The sequence below is a fragment of the Myodes glareolus genome, chromosome 16, assembly GCF_982192425.1.
Source record: "Myodes glareolus chromosome 16, mMyoGla1.1, whole genome shotgun sequence".
Taxonomy (NCBI): Eukaryota; Metazoa; Chordata; class Mammalia; order Rodentia; family Cricetidae; genus Myodes; species Myodes glareolus.
In genome coordinates, this window is record NC_142041.1 from 6,251,402 (window position 1) to 6,273,385 (window position 21,984).

The following is a 21,984-nucleotide window of genomic DNA, read 5'->3' on the forward strand; positions in this document are numbered from 1 at the left end:
CAGCCTTGCCAGTCCCCACAAGGACCAACTTGCTCTTGAAATGACTTGTTCTTTAATTACTGTTGATTACGGCTTCAACTCCAAAGTCACATGTTAGCTTGGGAAAAGGGCATCTTTTTCAGGAGAGACAGGTTTGTTGCTTTGAAGAGCAGAACCACTTTTCTTTGTAACTAGGCTTGTTGTTCCAGGGTGTGTTTTATTACTATTATTATTATTAAAAAATTTCCGCCTCCTCCCTACCTCCCATCTTTCTTCTCCTCCCTCCACTCCCCTCCCCTTCCCTCTCCAATTCAAAGAGCAGTCAGGGTTCCCTGCCCTGTGGGAGGTCCTCCCCACTCCATCCAGGTCCAGGAAGGTGCACAACAAAACAAACTAGGTTCCCAAAAAGCCAGTACATGCAGTAGGATCAAAACCCAGTGCCATTGTCCTTGGCTTCTCAGTCAGCCCTCATTGTCTGCCACGTACAGAGAGTCCGGTTTGATCCCATGCTCTTTCAGGCCCAGTCCAGCTGGCCTTGGTGAGCTCTCATTAGATCAGTCCCCTTGTATCAGTGGGTGGGCGCACCCCTTGCGGTCCTGACTTCATTGCTCATGTTCTCCCTCCTTCTGCTCCTCATTTGGACCTTGGGAGTTAAGTCCAGTGCTCCAATGTGGGTCTCTGTCTCGATCTCCATCCATCGCCAGATGAAGCTTCTATGGTGATATGCAAGATATTCTTCAGTGTGGCTATAAGGTAGGGGTGTGTTTTGTTGTGGCTACTGTACTGTTGTGTGGTTTTGCTTTTGTGTATGTGTTTTAGTTTATTTGTTTCAGACAGGTCATGCTATACATTCATAGCTAGCCCGATACCACTGTGTAGCCCAGACTGGCCTCAAACTCATGATTACACTATGTCAGCCTCCCAAGGGCTAGCATCACAAGGGTATACTGCCATACCCAGCATGTTTTCAACTGGACCAGCTTTGCCATCTTACTGGCTCCTTCATTAGTAAGAAAATTATATGCTCATATAATGTGTGGATTTTTTTAAAAATAATTATGTGTTTTCACAGAAGGAAGGCCCAGATGACTTTCTCCTGTGAAAGTCAACAATTTCCCTCAATAACCTACTTATAATTTCTACTTCTCTCATGATTGCAAGGCACCTTATCTAGCTAAAAGCATAGCTGGAAATGCAGCCGTCGGACATTGCATGGTAATCATGTTAAAACCAGAGTGCTCGTGCTGTTAGGAAAGGAGGTAGAGACAGGTGGCAGAGAGCAGCGACCAGTGCACAGGGGCATGGCTCCATCCACCGTGCCCTATGACCTCTTCCTCTGTCTTGCCTTCTTTCTAGTACCAACAGACACCCTGGGGGCTCCAGCAGCCTGAATCTCTTGCTGCAGTGCCTCCTTCTGCTTCTGTCAAGACAGGGCTCCTTCCTCCCCACAGAAAGCCTGCAGGGAAGCCGCACCGGCCCTTAGGCTCCCTCTGCTTCTTTCCTTACCTCTCCAATCAGCTTTTTCCTCTCATAGGACTCCTGCCCCCACCGGCTACTGCCCATCTCAACCCAAAACTCAGATTGACCACATCATGCCCAAGTAAATACTCAGGAAAGATCACTGGTGGTTCCGTTTGGTTGCTTGGTTGCTTCTTATTGGTTAGTAGTTATTCTTTCTTAGGTGAGTGCTGTTTTCTCGCCTTCATTGTAAGTTTATCCACAAAGCAAGCCGGTTTCAAGTTTGCCACAGCTGCACAACAGTCTAACTGGGTCTTTTTGACTTGGTTCTGAGAACCCAGTTTCCAGCATCCTTTTGGTGCTGTGTGAAATGCATCGACATCCATTCTATGGGTCAGAAACACTCTTTTGGAAATGGCTTTTGTGTCAGCTCTGGTCTGTTCACTCCATTCTCTCTTGTATTGAATGGAGAAAAGAAATTGGATTTTTGTTGCTAATAAAAGGAGATTCCGCTTCGATTGATTCTGAACCAAGGCAGAGTCAAAGGCAGCTAAGATGTTTACCCAACTCACTGACAGAGGAGAGCTGACGATTTGGGGCTCCCTGGAGGAAAACCACCAGCATTATCCTTGGTAATGTGCTTCCCTGTCTAATCCCCCTCCTGAACCTGTCTCACCACATGGGCTGAGCTATTTTCAACTTCAGTTTTTGTCCCAGACAAGAGAACACAGTGTCCCAAATACATGCTTGGCCCTGTCCAAGCCTGTCCATCTGCTGGGGCTCTGTTCATCACCAAGTAGGGCTTCTCTCCAGAGATTTGGGGCTGAGGCTGTGGAAGCCCAGGTGGCTGGTGGAACCGTGGTAGGGTGTGGTTATACTGCCCCAGTGTGGCAGACCCAGATGTATTTCAAATGCCATTCTCCCTCGTTTGCTCTGAAGGACCCACTCCAAGGGATGGCTTCCTAGTACATCCTGGGAGCACTGTGGGGTGGGGGTGCCAGGGGCCTGTCGTGTTTCTTCTCTCTCTTCCTTCCAGGTTTCAGGGACACTGGAGGTAAGAAAGTAAGCTTGAGACTTTAATAAGTGGCCCTTTCTTGACCCGTCCAGAAACACCTCTCAGAACTAGAGGCAGACCCTTACCCAAGAGGTTGGTTCGTTTTTAGTATGGCCTTGTGTCTGCCTGACCCTGAGCAGAGGTTCAAAGCAGAGAAGCCACGTCTGGCTCTTAGACATCTTATCTGTGGCAATTTTGTCATTTACCACCCACTAACACACACACACACACACACACACACACATATACACACACACACGAACACACACACGTGCACACGCATGGTGGGGGAGAATTGTCTGTATTCTGTCAATCATGTTTTAAATAAACGCTGATTGGCCAGGCAGGAGGTATAGGCAGGAAAGCCAGACAGGAAGTGGAAATGATGCTAGGAGAGCAGGAAAATTCTGGGGAGGAGGAAGTTGATTCCTCCCACTCCTGCCCAGATCACCGAAGCAGCAGGATGTGAGCTGCCCCACTGAAAAAGGTACTGAGCCACATGGCTAAAATAGATCAGAAAAATGGGTTAATCAAGATGTGAGCATTAGCCAATGGGAAGCCTGACCTTATGAGCCAATCAGCATTATAATTTACGGAGTCCTGTGTGGGTGATTTTCTCTGGGACTAAATAATTGTGGGGACCTGGTGGGAGGACAGAAAAACCCACAAACAAGCAGGCCTGACCTCTTCATGTTACACACGCACACACCCAAGCGCACACACGCATACACACATGCACACACACACACACAATTTTTTTTAAGCACCACTTCAAAGCAGAACTCCATGCACGAATCCAACATTGTCTTCTCGGTGTTGTGTCTCCAGTTGCAGCATCAGGTGAAGCAGGCCGGCTGCTCCTCCCTGTAGATCAGGCTTGCTCTGTGGATCTCGCTGCAGGCCTGCCTTCTCTATCCCCCATGCTCCACTGTGCTCATCATTTACAGAATCTGCTGTGTCGGCACTGGCAAGTTCAGCTTTGGATCCCTGTTGGAAGCAGCAGGACATGGGGAAAGAGGTCCAAGTCTTGGGCCAGGCAGACCTCATGGCGACAAAAATTGAGCTGGTCTTCGAAACCTGGTAGGACTTTTCCTGGTAAAGTAGAAAGTGCTTCAGTATAGGAAGACAAAGGGCATGGGATCATTACGGTTACTGGGAAGGGACAAATAGGACTTGAAGAAACTTGCTGGTTCCAGTCCAGCCCCACCACATACTGCCCTCCTGACCTTGGATTCATTGTTATTATTTCTCTTTAAAGCCTAAAAAGTCAGTACCTTGTTGACTATCAAGAGCTCAGATATTCTCTTTGGGGAAGCATCTTAAAATCCTTTGCTCATGCCTTCATTTGTTCGTCTGGGCGCGGCGTTACCCTTGATTCTTTGTGGACTTAGATGTGAGTCTTTTCAGCTGCTAGTGACCGAGTCTGACGAACAGTAGTACTTGTTTCAGAGAAGTACACATTTTCTCCTTTTCCTTTTATGGTGCACAACGTTTCAATGGTGAATGGCTCCTTTGTGAAGCAGTTGCCGATCCTAAGGTCACGACAAAGTTCCGCGCTGTCTTTCAAAGCTTTTCTCTTTGATTTGCACTTAGGTCTGCCCTGCGTCTGGAGCTGCTGTGTGCTGCTGATCTGAGATAAACCTCAGGGCATATACCATGAGGTATCCCGAGGGCCAGGACCACTCACCATCCTTTATCTCTGCAAGATGTCCAATCATTTCTCTGTCTCAGGTCTATTCATGTGCAGGTCTGTTTGTGAACCGTAATCTTCCATGTCTCTATATCCCTTCTGAAAGACTCTTACATGGCAAACATGGCAACAAGAGGTTTTGCCCTTTATCCTTTTCTCTCCCCATTTTCTTATTTGGCCACAGATTCATTCCTGAGACAAAACACCAAGGTCCAACAATCAAAATTCATTATTTGGCTACACTGACTAACCTGTCCAATTAAGATTTACCAACTCGCCCTAAAAAGACTCCCCCCCCCCATTTTTCTTCTTAAAAGCTCAGTTCTGTAAAAAAAAAAAAAAAAAAAAAAAAAAAAAAAAAAAAAAACACCCGCTGCTGTCTGCCTTTGTCTGGTCCAGAGGCAGCCTCTTCCCCTGCTTTCTCCTTGGAGGCAATAAATCTCCTTTTTTGCTGAGAACTTGGTGTCGGGGTGTGTCCTGTACTGACTCTGGGTGGCCGCCCTCTCTTCCGCCTTCAGCTGGGTAGAAGCAGCACACGCCTTAGTACTTGGTGCCTGGGAGCTGCTGTCTTCAGCTCTTGTTCTAATGGCACACACACGGCCTTGGCTGCTCTCTTTCCTTGTTGATGGCAGAGTCACTGTGCTGGTTTCCTGAGGAGTACACATGAATGCCCTAACGTGTAAACCTGCTCATCTCTAGGGGTCTGGATTAGGGGTCCCTACGGGCAACCACCAAGAGCCCTCTTCATGTCTGCGTCACAGTTACCCGTGTCTGCACCCACCCTGGGTCTGGGCTGCACATGTTCACACTGTTCTTTTCACATCACAGAACAACGAACCATGTGATGGCTTTGGGCCTTTTAACTCGTTAACTGGGCTTTCCTGAAGTCGTCATGCTAGAGTTCTGTTTACACTGAATACTTAATTTATTTGAGCTTTGTTAAAGTTTTAAAATGAAAGCATATAACACCTTTTATTTATCTGACTGTGGTCTCACAGATTTAAAATGTGAATAATGTTTTAAATATCATATAATACTTAATATATAAAATAATAACTCTATAAACTACCGCTTAGCCCATTTGCCTCCAGAGTTATGTAAGAGTATTTTTTTCCTAATTGCCCAGGATTCTTTTAGATAATCTTTGTATTTTTTTATGCCAAACCCTCCATTTTTTTTTCTTTTTTTAGCAAATCTCTGATCTACCATTGAGGACCTGGAACTTACTGGGAAAGAATGGACACACTCTCTACCCTCATCCCTTTGGGTAGGCAGGCTTTTGTGTGCTTCTGAAGTCTGATGTTTCATGACAGACAGCTCAAGCCTATTGGGAAAAACTAATGTGATGTGCCTTTTTCTTGAGGAGGGTTCTCTGGGGGTGTGTGTAAAGGGTAGCGCCTCAGCTGTTGGGAGGCATTGCTGGCCGGTCAGAGGCTGTAGTCTGTCATAGCCTGGCAGCTTTTCCCAAAAGCTCGGCAGCGTGAAGACTCCCTCCCTTCCCAGGGAAATTTCCTGCTCTCTACCTGCCCTATCTGGAGAAAGGTCCTGGGCCTGAGGACTGATCTTATCTCAAAGCTGTGTCTAAAGCAGGCGCCTGATGGATCTTTAGCTTGGCCCTTGGCACAGATCCCTGCTAGACGCTCCCTTGCTGGACATGTGATAAGTAAGACGTGTGCCAGGAGCCTTTGTACCCACAGCCGTCCTAACCCTGTTCCCTGCTTCTGCTCCCTCCGCTCTCGTGGACCAAGGCACCAAATGTCGCATGGAGGCAACAGAGCCACATACAGCCTCGGCATGGCTGTGGTTGGAAGGAAGATAGGATCATCGAACCCTCCTTTCCACAACATCTCCAGAGGGGTGGGAGAGAAGCCGCTGTGAGTGACAGCTGGGCAGTGCGGGCAGAGTAATGGGAAGTGGACCTCTTGTGGAAGGCTCAGTCTCACTCACCTCGGAAGGAACTGCCATGCGGGGGCCGGTGGAGGACAATAGGGCTCACCAGTGCAAGAGGTGTACCTGTGGGAAAACCAGAAAGCACAGGCGGAGAATATTCTTTGGTTGCAAGCTAAAGTCTGGTAGTTTTCCTTTCTGAACTGCTTTAAATAAACCATTTGTTGTGATTGTGAGGGATCCTGTGTGAGTGAGGCAAAGGCCCAAGATAAAGTCCGCATGATCGGTCTGCAACGTGACTATTCAAATCAGTCCTAATTAACTTGAGATGCGTATCTCTCCAGGCCGGAGCAGTTAAACAGTCCACAGTCCTTTAAACTATATTTCATAGTGATGAGAGCATGTGACTTCAATAATTTTTATTTGGTGAACTCATTCCCAGAGTTATCCATGTTGATTATAGATTATTTTAAAATATAAACACATGAAAACAAATTTAAAAGGAATCGATAAAACATAAAAACATAATGGAACAATCAAGATATGCGATGCTCTTTTTAGTAGCCATGGCCATTGTGCATACATTCAGTTCCTCGGTGGTAGGCAGTTTACTGTTTTCATTATTTTCCTCATCGTTGAGAAAAAACTGTACATTCTTTTGTCCTTTTAAAGCATTTTATTTATTTAATGCATACACGTCTTTTACCTGCGTGGATGTCTGTGTACCACATGCCTGCCTGGTGTCTGTAGAGGCCAGGAGAGGGAACTGAATCCCCAGAAACTGGAGTTAGAGATGAATGCAAGCCACCATCTGAGTGCTGGGAATCACAGCATGGCCCTCTGGAAAAGGAACCACAGATTGTACATTCTTCATTACTCATATACGATAAGTCATGCAGACGGAAGTCCAAGGTCCATCTTTAACTTCTTGTTGTCTACTCCTAAATTGCTTTCCAATGTGGTCTGATGAACCATGCCAACAGTCAAGTTTGAGAACACCTGTGAAGATGCCAGGATCAGGCACTGCCATTTGGTCTGGACCTTCTCTAATTAGCACAGGTTGTCTTAGCTTCCACCTGGGTGGCTTACAACAGCGCACAACATGACCAGCAATAGCAGTGTGAGCGTTCAGCTCGGATGGGAAGGGATCCTGGCAGCCAGGAACCAAGGAGTACTGAGCTCGTGTGGGAAAGTATTCTGTCAATCAGGAGCCAAGGAGAACCACGGGTGCTTACAGCCCTGCTCTAGGGAAAGGTTTTCCAGTGTAACGGCTCTGCCCAGGCAGGGGAGGGGTTTCCCACCCAAGCTGTTCCAGTTCTGTCCTGGTCTGGAGGAGTGTAGTGTAACAACTCGGCTAAGCTAGGGGAAGATTTCCCCAGGGAAAGTGTTACAGCCCTGCTTTGCTCTGCTCTGCTCTGGCAAAAAGTTGTTAACTTCTTTCCTCAGCTCCATTCTGGTGAAAGAAGGTCTCACCCAAACCTCATTCAAGAGATTTATTGGGAGGGAAGAATCCAGGAGAGTGGCAGACTCTGCCAGGGTGGAAAAGGCCACAGCAAACTGAATAGATGCTGGGCTTTTATAAGGCTTAGGGGAGGCGGTTTTCCAGGGAGAAGATTTCCCGGGAGGGAATTGGTCAGATTTCAGTTCCTTAAGCTCAGATTGGCTAGATCTCCGCTCAGCGATTGGTCGGATTTCTGCTGGGATTGATTCATTTTCCTGCTCGGGGATTGGTTGGGTTTCTTTCCCTGGCTCTGGTTTCAGGGCCAGGGTGGGTTTCTTTGGCAGACCCTACACACACTCCCCTCTGCAGTCGGATCTCCAGCCCTGCCCCTGCAGTTCCGACAGCTAAGGCTGGCTGTATCACCACGCTGTGAAATGCTGTTCCAGCCGCCACAGCTCCCAGAGCGAGGCTTTAATGTCTGCTTGGCTCCAAGGTTCTTGCTCTCTAGTGCCGCCTGCTTTTTTGCCACCTTGTGATCATCTGCTCAGGCTCCTGGGCTCCAGACACGCAGAACCTGTTTCTCTGTCGTTCCAAGTCTCTCTCTCTTCCTCTCTCGCTGTCACATCGGCTCCTTTCCTTTCATGCTGCCTGAGAGCATTCGGGCATTTTGGGGCACTGACGGGCTCTGATTGTACCTGGACTAGGCAACATTGCCCCCTAGAGGACCTCTGTGTGCCCTGGCCGGCTGACTGCGAAAATGACTGAATACTGGCCATCTGGATGGTGCCCTCATCCCACAGCCTCTTCAGAGGTTGCTTCTGCTCCTGTTTCCCTTTCTTTTGATATTCAAGAGCTCTGTTAGATCTTCTCCTTGGATCCATAGAGGCCCTTAATTTCCTTTGGATTTTCTGTTATCTTTGGATTTTCTGTGTTATATTCTAATAGTTTATTGCCTCTCATTACATTTTGCCAATTTTTTCTTCAGCCATGTATAATCTCGTATTAAAATTGTAGGCTTGGCTATTACCTGATTTGCTACACTTTGAAAGATGTGAGGATTAAACTCAGTATTTCAAACCTGCAAAACGTGTATCAAAGCTTTAAACCATTTGATAAATATATAAAATTTATGGTGCATTACATAGTCTATGCAAATTGCATGAAATGTAGGCATATATATTAATTACCTCATATGTCTCTGATTTGTGTTTAATAATATGGAAACGTTAATTTCTAAATAATTTTTTCTGCACCTTCATATGTGTACCTAATTGATTCTACTTGCTTTTGCACTCACCTCTTTTGTCTGTGCCCCACCCCTGACAACCTCCTCTCCTCCCGAAAAATCTCCTTCCCACTTCCGTGTCTCTCTGTTTTGTGTTGTGGTCTGTGTGGTCATGGGTTTGGATCTACCTATAGGGATTATTGGGCTCACCAGTGAGTGTCCACTGACATTAATGACTCTATCTTCAGCCACAGTGCAGCTGAGGGCCTCATGAGCCCCTTCCCCGTCCTTGACGGATTATTGACAGGGCCAGTCTGGTTCAGGCCCAGTGAGGGTAACCGAAGCTGCTATAAGTTCACGGTTGCAGGGGCTGGGCCATGTGCAAGAGATAGCAATTCTCAGTCCTTTCCCTGTCTTCAGGCTTAGGCTCCCTCCGCCGCTGCCCCTCATGTTCCCTGAGCCTTAGAAGTGATAGGGTAAATATCTAGGACTAAGCACTCGACTGTTATTCTCAAACCTTGAGCATCTGTGTGTTGTGGGACCATGAGGGGTTTTTTTTTCAGTGTAGAGAATTACATTTTTGCCTGGATGCATTCCTCTGGAACTCGTTCTAGTGGTTTGTTGGTTTTAACAGTAGAAGCTGCTTCTCATCTCCAGCCCCATGTGAACTGTTGATGCATTTATAAAACAATCTATATCCATTGACTGAGGAATGCCCCTGACAGATGCGTAGGAGCATGGTAGAGGTCTGGTTCTAAAGTAAATGCCGTCCTGATGGGTAAGAAGAGAAGCCAAGGGAAGAATACACAGAAAGAGCAGCAGAAGCTTCTGATAACTGGGGGTCCCCTGCAGACTGTGACACCCGCTCTAGAAGGACCCGATGCTGATATGAATATGCACATCTGGACTTTGATGCCCTTTGAACAAGCCCCATGCATAGAAAAGGTTGTGTTCAAATATGGTACACGGTTGGTATTAGCAAGATGAGGCAATAGGGGAGAAAGGCCATTAAAATCACAAGTGTTTCAATTCATGCCCAAGAGTTCTCATATAATTCCTCTTCAAAAGCATTTTGTTAAGTGATGTTAGACTGATATAAAAGAACAATAGCAGAAACACACACACACACACGAGTCCAACAGGCCTGACTGTCACCTGTGGCTGTAGATGGGCCAGCATTAGAGCAATTTCTTTACTCAGATTGCTGAGTAAAATACCGACAAGCACAGCCCCCCTGGTCATACTATCTGGGTTCAGACAGAAACGCTAGCTGTCCCTAGCGTACTGTTTGGAAGTTGCCTTAGTCCCTTGGACGCTGTAGCGGTGACCTGCTGTGACGGGCAGAGCAGGGTCCACTGATTTAGAGTGTGCAAGGAAAGAGGTGAGCAGGCCGAAGGACGGAGTGTGATTGCTTCTCCTCTTCAATTCCCAGCCTCCCACATGTCCAGTTGTGTCAAACATCTGCTCACACATGAGAGCAGCTACTGTGATCTCTCAGGGTTGTAACCACTGTGACCCCCATCTTAATGAAGCGGTGGTCTGCTCTGTACAGAGTAGGAGCCCTCAGCACACCGGGGGTCCACATTCCCACCCTCAGTCCTTGGTAAGGGTCTGTGTTCCCAGACACTGTCTGTTTCCTCCCTTATGAGACAGGTTGTGAATTGACTGTCCTGGGACTCCCAGCGCTGGGGAAACTGGAGCCAGCCAAAGAGCTACCACCTGGAGAAGCCAGAGAGCATTTGTAAAATGAGCAGGTCTGCTTTCCGTGACACTGGGCTTTGGACAATGTCACAGATGGCTTCTCTGAAGGGCTGTGGGTAAGGTGCGGAGAATCAAGCTTGCCTGTCTGCCTCCTCTTGAAAGCGGCGATCGTGGAACTCTACCAGAGTTACCAGGGTCAGAGCTTGACCCTGGCAGCCTTAGTAAGCCAGGCTTGGTCATTGTCTTCAATAATCCAATTAAACAAACACATAATAGTGATAAGAAGAAAAAAGAGATTTATTCAATGTGGCCACATTGAGAAGAACAAAGGATCCAATGACTCACCCACCCCAAGTCTCTCATTAGGATGTTAGCATGAGGGTTAGGTTTAAATGAAGACCAAGCAGAATCCATAGCTAGAGAGGCTGGTCAAGGCATGGTCTTGTTCATCAACACTCTTGGGCTCCTCTGACAAGTTGTCAGTACTGTGGGAAACCCTTCCTGGGAGACAAGTTTCCTCTCTGGCTAGCACCAGGCTTCAGCCTTTTTCTTCTACCACCACGGGATTCCTGACAAAATTCCAATTTCTTTAGAAACATTGTCTCAGTAGACTGGTAACCAATAGGAGGGTACGTGTGTTTCTCAACTATTTTCATTCTTACCAGGATGGTTATAGGACTAGTTGGAGTGAAAAACTCTATAAATAAAATAAAAAGCCAACTAGCCTCAAAGCCCAGACAAATGGAGGTTGAAAGTCTTCCTTGCGCCTGTGTGTGTGTGTGTGTGTGTGTGTGTGTGTGTGTGTGTGTGCGTGCACGCGCATGTGAGTGTTGATGAAGGATCCAACTAAACTCTAAGCTCCTGTTCTTTTATCCGAAAGCTTGAGTTAGCAACACAGCAATACCATACGGGCTCCCTAGCAATACAGTACTACACAGGGCTCCCTAAATTGCAAGTTGTGGTGGCCCAGCTGGAACTTGATTATTCCAAAATGGGGTCTTGAATAGCTCATGTAACCCAGTCAGGGAGAAGGCTGGCCTTAGAGCTGCCTGGACTTCCATCGGGTCATAATTTCATCTTGGTTTACCTCTAAGGTGTGGTTTCATCCTCCCCAGGTGAAGCCAAGTTGCATTCATTGGCCAGAAGGATGCGTATAGAATTCCCAGGGGGCTGCTCTGATTCTGCAGCCAAGGATTACAGCTTAGGTGGCCTGCGGAAGAGGAGCTCCATGTGGCTCAGTCTGGGTCGTGAAGTAGCCCTGGGGGAGAATGGCAGCACAGTAGACATTTGGGGACATCATCTGGAGCCATTCCGATGCATCAACTTCCTGACAAGGTTTTTGATTCAAAGGAAGCGACTTGGTCATTTAAGCAGCCCCTGTGTCTGGGGACAGGCCTCGTGGAAGATCCTGGAGGAGAGGTAGACTTTTGGGTGTACTGGACCCTTCAGCCTGGGCACACCCACCTAACACTTACAGGTTTTTTCCTGACTACTGCTTCATCAGATGGCCCCACCCTGGGCCTGATGTATGTTGGCCCGAGTGTTCCTGAGCCCACACAGCCTGACTCTGCTTGTCTCAAGTGTGCACTGTCCTCTGGTTTCTGTGTGATTCAAGAGCTTCTCTCCCAGTCCCTGCACAGCATCCAGCCGGGAGCTTGTCACAGCCCGGCTTCAGATGGCACTGGCCTTCAAGGACTACTTGATCTCATCCCAAAGCATTTCCAAGCCATCCCTGCAGGTCCAGGGCGTTCAAAACCTGCTGCTGCAAGAGCAGCAAACAGGAAAGGAAACTTTAGGAACCGCAGTCGAGAACTGAACAGGAAGGAATGAGGCTGACTTGTGGCAGGTTGCTAGGCAACCTATCCTGAGACAGATGTGCTAGGAGCCAATGAAAACACCTCTAAAAAAAAAGTGAGTTTTAAAATGGAAGGATCATCAAATTTATGGTGGTTTTTGATGGAATTTTATTAGGTTCTTTGTCTCTGATACTTAATACGTTGAGTACAAGAAATCATTCCTTCAGTGCGGGGAAAGGTTTGCTGTTGCCTTTCCTGGGAAGGTGTATGGTGGGGGCGGGGGTGGTTTTAGAACGGGAGGACTCTCCTGAGTAGCAAGGACTAAAACTAAAGCCATTATTAAGACATTGTTTTTAGGTGTTTGTAAAGAAATAAATGCCGGCCTCAAGCCTGGAAATTCACATGGGAAACACTCTCTGTAGAGACAGTGCTGCGTGTTTACTTCATGAGTCTGTACTTACTTTGATTCTTCCAACTCAACACTAGTTTTTCAACCTGCTGGAAAACAGAGTCCGACACATCCATCACATATGTATGCACATGTGCAAACAAGTAGATGTGTGTATATACATATGTGTATTTGGGGGGGGGGGGTGAGTTCAAGCCACTCGGATTTCTTCCTTACTAACCTGTGCTTTGAAAATGCCCACAGGCAGGATTTCAGGGGTTCGTGAGAGCACTCCTGGCACCTACACGTGGTCAATACAGAGGGAAATGCAGTGCAGACGTGGTGGTAACCCAGCCTTTGCTTGTCATCCTCCCTGGCCCAGATCAGCTGCTCAAGCAAGACAAAGATCCAAGGGGCAGCAGCAGCCAGGGCCGGCTGCACATTTGGCGTTAATGCATCAAATGACTCATAGGTCAGAAGCAGACTTTTCAAGCTCCGCTCTGCCTGAAATGGAACCGGTTTCCCTGGGCCTCACATCCTGTTCTGTCCCCTTGGAAAACAGCATCAAAAGGAACACACATTGATTGATTTCTCCTTCTCGCTCACTCTCTTTTTTTCTGGTTCTAAAAGTTTTTCTGTCATTCTTGTAAGTCTGTAGTTAGTTTAATATTTAAAATATGAGCTTCTAAAACAAACTCCCATGAGTGCTGCATGGCCACATTTGGTTTTGAAGTTCTCAAAAATTCCTTTCTGGTTTTTGTTAATACAAAGGAAAAAAAAAAGAAAGAAAGAAAAGACAAATGGGGACAGGAAAGGGATTTTCCAACATTTTCCTAAAACATCTACTCACAGACAAACACCAGCAAGACAATTTATTCTAACATTGCAGCAAAGACTTTCCAGGCACCAAAAAACAAGTCATGTTGCAACGACTCTAAGACAAATTGCTGACAACACCATTGCTGCTTTTTCCTGAGGAGTCAGAATTTTCCAAGCACTTGTAAAGACTTAAGCTCTTCTATGCCCTCAGAGATGATTAAATTTCAGTCTCCGTGAGATGTTTGTCAATGTTTCCAGAGGACAGGGAGAGTCATATGACTCCAGTGTCCAGGGTATGCTCACCAAGACAGGAAAACTACATACAGGGTGGCCATGGGGTTCAGCTGGCAGAGCACTTACCTAGCATGTAGGATGTCCGGGGTTTGATTGGCAGTGCTACATAAAGCAGGCATGTTGATGCAGGCAGAGAATCCCACCATAGTTAGTAGAAGGCAAGAGGATCAGAAGTTTGAGGTCTTCCTTAGACCTTGTTGTTGCAAAAGGAGTGGCGGCCGCTTCCCGCCACCCGGCTAGCTTTACCCAAAATAATTACATGGAAACTGTATTCATTTAAACACTGCCTGGCCCATTAGTTATAACCTCTTATTGGCTAGCTCTTACATATTTATTCAACCCATTTCTATTAATGCATATTGCCACTTGACTGTGGCTTACCGGGATGAGTCTAACCGGCGTCCATCTCGGAGAGGAGAGCCATGGCGTCTGCCTGCCTCTGCTTTCTTTCTCCCACAATTCTGTTCTGTCTACTCCAGCTACCTAATTTTCTGTCCTATCAAAGGGCCAAGGCAGTTTCTTTATTAACCAGTGAAAGTAACACATAGACAGATGACCCTCCTCCATCAATCCTGTATGTGCTGCAGGATTGAGGCCAGCATGGTATCCATGAGACCTTGTTTCAAAATAAATCCTTTTTATTTCTTTAAGGGAAAGACCTGGAGCAATGGCTCAGCAGTAAAGAGCACGCACTGTTCCACAAAGGGCCCCAGTCTGAGTCCCAGCACTCACACCGGGCATCTCACAGCCACTGTAACTCCAGTGCCAGGATGAAACAAGTCTTTGGCCTTCTCAAGCACCTGCATTTACGCGGATGGACACTCCCGCTACGTACACGTCATTTAGAGTTAAAATTTACGTGGTTACTAGCTTGTTTGTCCAGTGTGCTGTGTGTCTGGGCTAGACAGTATGGTCATCTCCTGTTCCCTTAATTGTGAATTCTCTCCATGTACGTAGTTAGTAGTGACCCTGGGATTCTTGTGCTAATGGCTTTCAGTGGCTGGCGTGGAAGGCGGCGAGAACATGACGGACATGGAGTAAGCGCCCATCTCTGCTCCTCGTGTTATAGAGAAGTGGTTGGTGTGCTGTACGAGGAATGGAATAGGAGCACCTGGTGAGACAGCTGCAAAACGACCATGTGCGTTCTCAACTGACGACTTAAGCACCTGTCACCCCAAAAGATGTCGCTCCCCCTTCTTTGATGTCTGGGCTAGCCCTGTGATTTGCTTTGATGGATAGACATGTAAAAGAAAGGACATTGCAATGGCTCTTTTTATGTCACCTTGACACAAGCCAGAGTCATCTGAGAGAGGGGAGCCCCATTAAGAAAATGCCTCCAGAAGATCAGGCGGTAACCAGACGTATCTGAATGAAGACCAAAGTTGGTCAAGCTGGTCCAGTGTCGGGTGGAGTAGAAATGAGCCCAAACCCCATTGCAGATCATGAACGGGTAAGTGAACAGTGGCTGATTTAAGCTGTCAGGTTTTGAGGTTTGTTGCACAGGAATAGAGAGCCAAAGTGGTCAGAGAGTGTTTCTAGAAAATTCCCATAGAGCTAAGACTTGAAGAGCAGGACTCTCATTAGGAAGGAACTGATGCAGCTGGAACCTGGAGCCCTAGAGATTAAGACTGGAAAAGTGTGGCCTTTTCCGGAGCTAGAAGCAGTGCGGTGAGTGAAAACCAGGAGGTCGAGGAGACAGAGAGGACCCAGACTAGACCAGTAAGTGAGAAGAACCTACACGATGCCTGCGGAATGCGGAACGGATGTGCAGACATCTTCCAAGGACAGTTTCAGCAAAGTGGAAGTAACACATCCCGCTTCAGGTGGGCATTTCTTTCACCAACTTTGCTGGCCATACACAAAGACATATTGTGACTGACAAGTAGCCCAAGGACAAGGAAAATTCATGCATCCAATAAATGTTCGTTGGGAGCCTGGAAAGGGTACTCGTTAACTCACAAACCAGTGGAAGATACAAGAGCATTTCTTGGAACGGTGTTCACATACAAGGCACACATCCACTAACGTCACGAGGGAGAAAGTATCATGTAGATATAGCACAAAACAAGATCCGATACGTGCATTATGCCACAAAGCGGAGGTTAATTACTTCAGATAACAAAAAAAAAATCCATTCTTTCCCATTCCATCTTATATTTATGGAGGAGCATTTCTACCTGTGGACACAGCATAAAAGTCATTAGGGAAATCTTTCCTGAATCATTTCTCCTTATCAGCGGCATGGCATGTATTGGTAGCATATATTACCTTTTTGGACCTGGTAATACGGTGATGTTAACCACGTTAACATGGGCAACAAGAAATGCACACGAAAGGTACCGGTTGCATGAGCCAGACCCTCTGTGTACCTATGGTCCCTTAACTTTCCCAGCGAGCTCCAGCCATTGCTCTTCATTTTCCTATATTGCAGCTGAGCAAAAGAGGGGCCAAGCAAGTCAGTGACTCCCTCACCATGGGCTTCATACCAGAAAGGGACTTGGAATTAAAAGCCATACGCACCCAACTTGAAAGACAGGCCACTCCTGTAAGGTATTCCTGCCTCCCCATGTCAGAGTCTACAGCTATGTTTTTAAGCAATAAGTAGACACAATCTGACGGACGGGAAAGGCAGATCCGAGGAGAAGCAGCAAGGGCTCAGTGCAGTTGGTTAGACATCTCAAGAAATCCAACGTGAATCTTCTCCGTGGCCACCATTCATATTTTTTAAAGAGTTATTCACATCTATAACGTCTGCCCAGGAGTCTACAGAGACAGTCTCTGAGTACTGCTGAGATATGCTCTTAAAATTCTATAAATTCCGTGAGATTTGGTGTCCGAATCCATTTTTGGAAAAGGCACAAATGTGCAAGAGGCGATGGTCTGGTTGCTCTAACTGAGGCCACAGGCTCACTGGTTACAAGGAAGGAATGCTTCCTCTAAGGTGTTGCAGGCTGGATGACTTCCAGAATGGAAGGGAAGAGCGTTTCTTAAATTCCATAGGGTGCTGCTGGGGGTGAGAAAACAGGCCAAGAATTTCTTTTGTTATGTAATTTGCCTTACACCGTCAATCCAGACTGTCAAGGTTAAGTTTGACCTAAAAACAAATTAAGAAAAATTCCATCTTTGTTCTTGGTACCTGTTTACTGTAGAATAGTGGAGGTTAAGGCTGGTAGACACTTGTCCACTTGTGCATCAAAACATTTGATTGGCTTGAAATCTGACATGCAGAGCAAAAACCAGGATAATATTCTGGGAGAACTACAGAAAGAAACACACACACACACTCACACACACACACACACACACACACACGTGCGCTCACACACACTCACACACACACACACACACACACACACTTACTAAGCAACAAAGCAGTCATTTTAGTGCTGTGGGGGAATATGCCAGAGGTTGGGAGATGAGTGAGTTTGGGGGACACCATGAAGGTGGATAAAGCAAGGACGGACAGAAACAGACTCCTAAAGAGGTTTAATTGTCCCCAGAAGAGGTGACAAGCAGTATTCATTTTCCTATCTGGTGCCTGAGCCACATAGCCCGCCTCTTTGGCATGAATAAGAAATAAAGGCATCCATATTTTCCTTTCTGAATATTAAAGACAAAGTCTAAATTACATTGTCTGCAATGCAAGGATTAGTCATGCATTATTTATCTCTGAATTAATGTCGAAGCGACAAAGCTGCAAGAGTCAGAGCCTCTGGACCGAGGGCTCTCAGAGAGTCGGAGACAGTTGCCCGAAGTAGTCAACAGGTGGAGCTGGGGGGCAGCTAAGCCCTCCGAGTTCAGCAGGCAGAGGGCGTCCGCGCGCAGCACTCGGCTTCCTGCCGCGGCAGGAATCAATGCCATCCAGCATGCACTAATCAAATCTATACACACAGCACGCACAATCCGGTAAAGGAGGTCAGAGAAATACGTCCTCGGCCTAAGCAACGCGTGGGCAGCTGACGCAGCGTGATGTGGCTAGATCTGGGAGAGACACTGACGCACCCCAGCGCACAGCCAACCCCCTTTCAACCTTCACTGGTGTGTGTCATGCAATGCCAGAGGCCAGACCTTAGGTGGTACCCACTTTGGAAGGCACAGGAAATTCGTGCCGTTTATAAATGATCTCATCTCTTCAGAGCTGGCTTTCCTCTAACAAAGAAAATGCTTTTGTCATCGAATGAAAAGAAAAATCACCTAGATACGCTATTACCTTACCTCTGGCGCAGTTAGAAGCCAACCAGGGCCTTGCCGAACGGTGTTAGAACGGGAGGTTGGGCCGCGGCTTCCTGAAGAGGGTAGACAGCTTCTCTACCCTGGCCGGGTGCCTGCCAACCAGGACAGGAGCCAGGTACCTAAGGCCCAGTGCATCTCATACACTGGCACAGTGCCCAGCACATAGTAGGTGTGCACAGCTTTGCTATGACTGACTGAATGCACAGGTGAATGAACATAGGCTAACACCTCAAGGAAGCAGGGCTACGGTTACCCCTGCCAGCAACAGTGAATTGCAAAAGCTATTTGGTCACATGTACTTTGCAACTGGCGTTATATGCCCACTGTACACTTTGCGCATACACCTCTATGCCTCAGCGGGCTCACCTGCAAAGGATGGACCAGAAGAGGCAGGATTAACTGTTCTGAAGAATGGAATGATGTATTGAAAGTACCCTCCCATTTGTGGTTTAACTGACTATGAATTCAGCTGACCATACTTAACTGTAGTTTGGAAATATTAAGTGGAAATTTCCAGCAATAAGCAATACATATGTTTTAAATCGTGCACTCTTCCTGAGTGGTATAATGAAACACACCACGGCCTTCCATCTCTTCTGGGATATTAATCATCTTTATCCAACATAGCCGTGCTATAGGCTGCCCATTAGCAGGTAGCTCTGCAGAGGGGTGGTCTCAGAATATAAGGAACGTGTGCCCAAGGTGCACCTATTTTACTTAATAATGGCTCCAAAGTTTGAGTAGTGGTACCTGTAATTCAGACTTGCCCAGGAGAAACGGTCAAGTGGTTCTCCTAAGTGAAAAGGTGCAAGTTCTTGACCTGACAGGACAGAAAGGAGGAGTTAGCATGCAAGGTTGCTGAAGTCTGTGGTCAGAACGAAATGTGATGCATGTAAGGTTTAGTGCCATTCAGAGGTTTAAGACGGGGGTCTTGAAATACATCCCACACAATAAAGGGGAGATTGTAACTGTTTTTATTATTGTTGTTGTTGCTTGTATAATACTTTATTTTTATTTTGTGTGCATGGGTAATTGCCTGCATGTATGTCTGTGTGAGGGTGTTAGATCTTGGAGTTACAGACAGTGGTGAGCTGCCCTGTGGGTGCTGGGAATTGAACCCGGGTCCTCTGGAAGAATAGACAGAGCTCTTAATGGCTGAGCCATCTCTCCAGCCCCAGCTGTTTTTATTATTCTGGTAGATGAGGATGATTGGCAAACACCGTCATAGACCATTACCTTTCTCCGGGTAATCCCCAGATGTGAGCCGAGGCCCTTGCACCAGGGACTTCCCAGTATCTGTCTGTCTGTCTGTCTTCTCCCTCTGGTTGGCTACATCTGCACTTGTGCTCCAAACAGCTTAGGGGTTCTGCTGATCATGAAGGCCCTGGTTGAGTTAGCCCAGGGCTGGAGATTTGGCTCTTGGCACCAAGAAAGGAAGCGAGCTCATTGCACACACCGGCAGGACAGTAACTGGCTGAGTGTGAGCCAGGCCTGAGTCTAAGCACCTTCTGAGTACGTTGTGGGGCCCAGAGGAGCTCCGTACTCTCACCCCACCTCTGAAAAAGCCACAGACCAGAGCGCAGATGCTTTCCTAGTCTGTTGGTCATGATCTTCTTTTTTTAAATCTTCCTATGGGAAATAGACAAACAGACGGTTGGAATCCCTCCCCTACTCTCAGATCTACAGGGAATAAGGACTCTGGAAGCTTTGAAGCTTCGCAAGCATTCAAAGGCTCAGGGATCTGGAAGCCCACAGAAGGCTGTCACTTACACCTAAGGGCTTCCAAGATGAGCAAAGACAGACTTCCTACTTCAGTACTTAGGGGAGCCTTGCCTGCAGTGGCTCAACCCTGCCTCCTGAGGAGGACACGGAAGAAAACTCACGCAGGGTAGCTTTGACTGTCTGAGATCTTTCTGACGGAGTGGACCAGAGAAGCACCTTTTAGGAGAGGGGCATAGATAACATTTTGCATGTCTGTAATGACTTTAGATTTCTCACCAAATGATTTAAAATTTATAATTGTCTCCTTTTATCTTTTAAGCTAACCTCCACAGTGGATCATGACCCTGGTTGACAGACAGGACATTTGGAAAGCCTAGCTTACCCTCAGCCTTCATCTAACTAGAGACAGAGATGAAGTTTGTTTCCTTCCACGAGCTTTCAGAGGACCACCCAGCTTCGCCGTCCGTAGCTCAATTTGGAAAGGAAAAAAGCCCCATTGTCAAAACAATTAGAAAACACAAATAGAAAAAGAATGGAGCAAAAATTTTCCTTATTAGGAAAATGCCTCTTTCAGATTTTTTTCTTTAAAATGTCTCAAAACTATCTATCTGAAAAAGGTTAGATTCACGTCTCCTTTCACATTCTAATAATTAGCTTCAAATGATGTTCTTTCCCATGAATTCATTTTCTGACATAAAATGCAGGAATGTTACCTTACCAAAATAATTTTCTCCAGAAAAACATAAAAAATTCTCTCCTATAATTTGAAACAAGTTGGCTACGGTCGTCTGTTGGGATGGGTGTGGCATACTTCCTTCCTGAAATATGTCTCTTAAATTTCATACATACTTTATTGCTGGTAAGCTTTGCAATATACATGTTCTCAAGAGTAAAACTTCTTAAAAAATGAATTCAGCTTAGATCAACTTGATTGTTTCACCGATTTATCAGCAAGGTAGTTTGCATAATGAAGTTGCTATTTGCTGAAGCCGCCACCTCATTAACGCGGCTCCTTTCTTGTTCTTCGAGATAAACCTAAACCAGTTGGTAGGAGGACAGTCTCTTGCCTTGGCGCGAGTCTAGTGAGAGGCAGTGTTTTATTTCTTTGTTTACTTGTCTTAACCTGGATGTGCATGGACGCCGAAATCACCAGGACCTGATTCTAACGCTGGGCTCCGTTCACTTATTCCTTGTTTGTCCAGAGCGTCCTCCACCTCTCCAGGCTTGTGATGCAGGCAGGGACTTGAATGATGGCTCCAGCCCTGGCGGAACTCATACCCTAATGACTTCGCTCTGTGTATCTTACAAAGCTGCAGAATTTCGATGGATTCTGTTGTTTCTTTTGAGACAAGATATGGCTGTGTACCCAGGCTGCTTCAAGTACATCACCGCCATCTCCTCGCTCCTCTTGAGTGTGGGAAGCATAGGCTTATACCACTCATTCCTGTGCTCAGTCCTGGGTTTCAAATTTGTTTTCTGACTCACACACTAGGCGGGCCCTCAACCACAAAGCCTCATCCTCAGCCTGTCCTTTATAGCCTTACTAAGTTGCCTGGGTTAGCCTTGAACCTGCAATCTTCCAAACTCAAACTTTGAACTAGCTAGGACTGCAGGCGCCACCAAGCCCAGCCGAGCTTTCTGTAACTGTGAAATGTCTAGGAATGGTAGGAAAATGAGTGACGCTTCTCCTTCGTAAGACCGTGGCGAAAATGATTTTAAAAGCATGAATTCCCTGATTTGTGGAGGAAGGTCGTTGAACACTCCCAGAACCGTCCCTGTTTAGTTAAATCAAAAGTGGCCGCAGGGAGCAATGGCATCCTTGGTCACCTCCACTGTCTGAAGATGCCCAGTTAGGCTTTACCCTTTGCTCACTGAAGCTCTCCTCTGGGCCTCTTCTGGCTGGTGATCTTGGTAGTTTTCCTCATGCTCTTCAGGGTCTTGATGAATCATGTCACATTGTCATCCGCGTTCTGTTCTGCCTGCCCTGACTTCCCTCACTAAAGCGTGACCATGTTTCTCATTTCCCAGCTCCTTTGGCTGCTCGCTCTCTTCCTCTTCCTCACAGAGCACATCAGCACAGCAGAGATAAAACAGGAGCAGCCGCTGAAGCCAGGTTTGTGAGCAGCCGCAGAGCGAGGCACTCGGAGCCGTGGATGGCTGCCGAGCAGGGCGGTCAGGCCTGTGCTCCACTCAGCTGATGAAGTGCGAATGGCAATTCTAAGACAAGTGGTCCACTCGGAGCCTTAAGTGGACTGTTGTCTGGACCAGCATGGTAAAAACAGACACGGAGGAGGAAG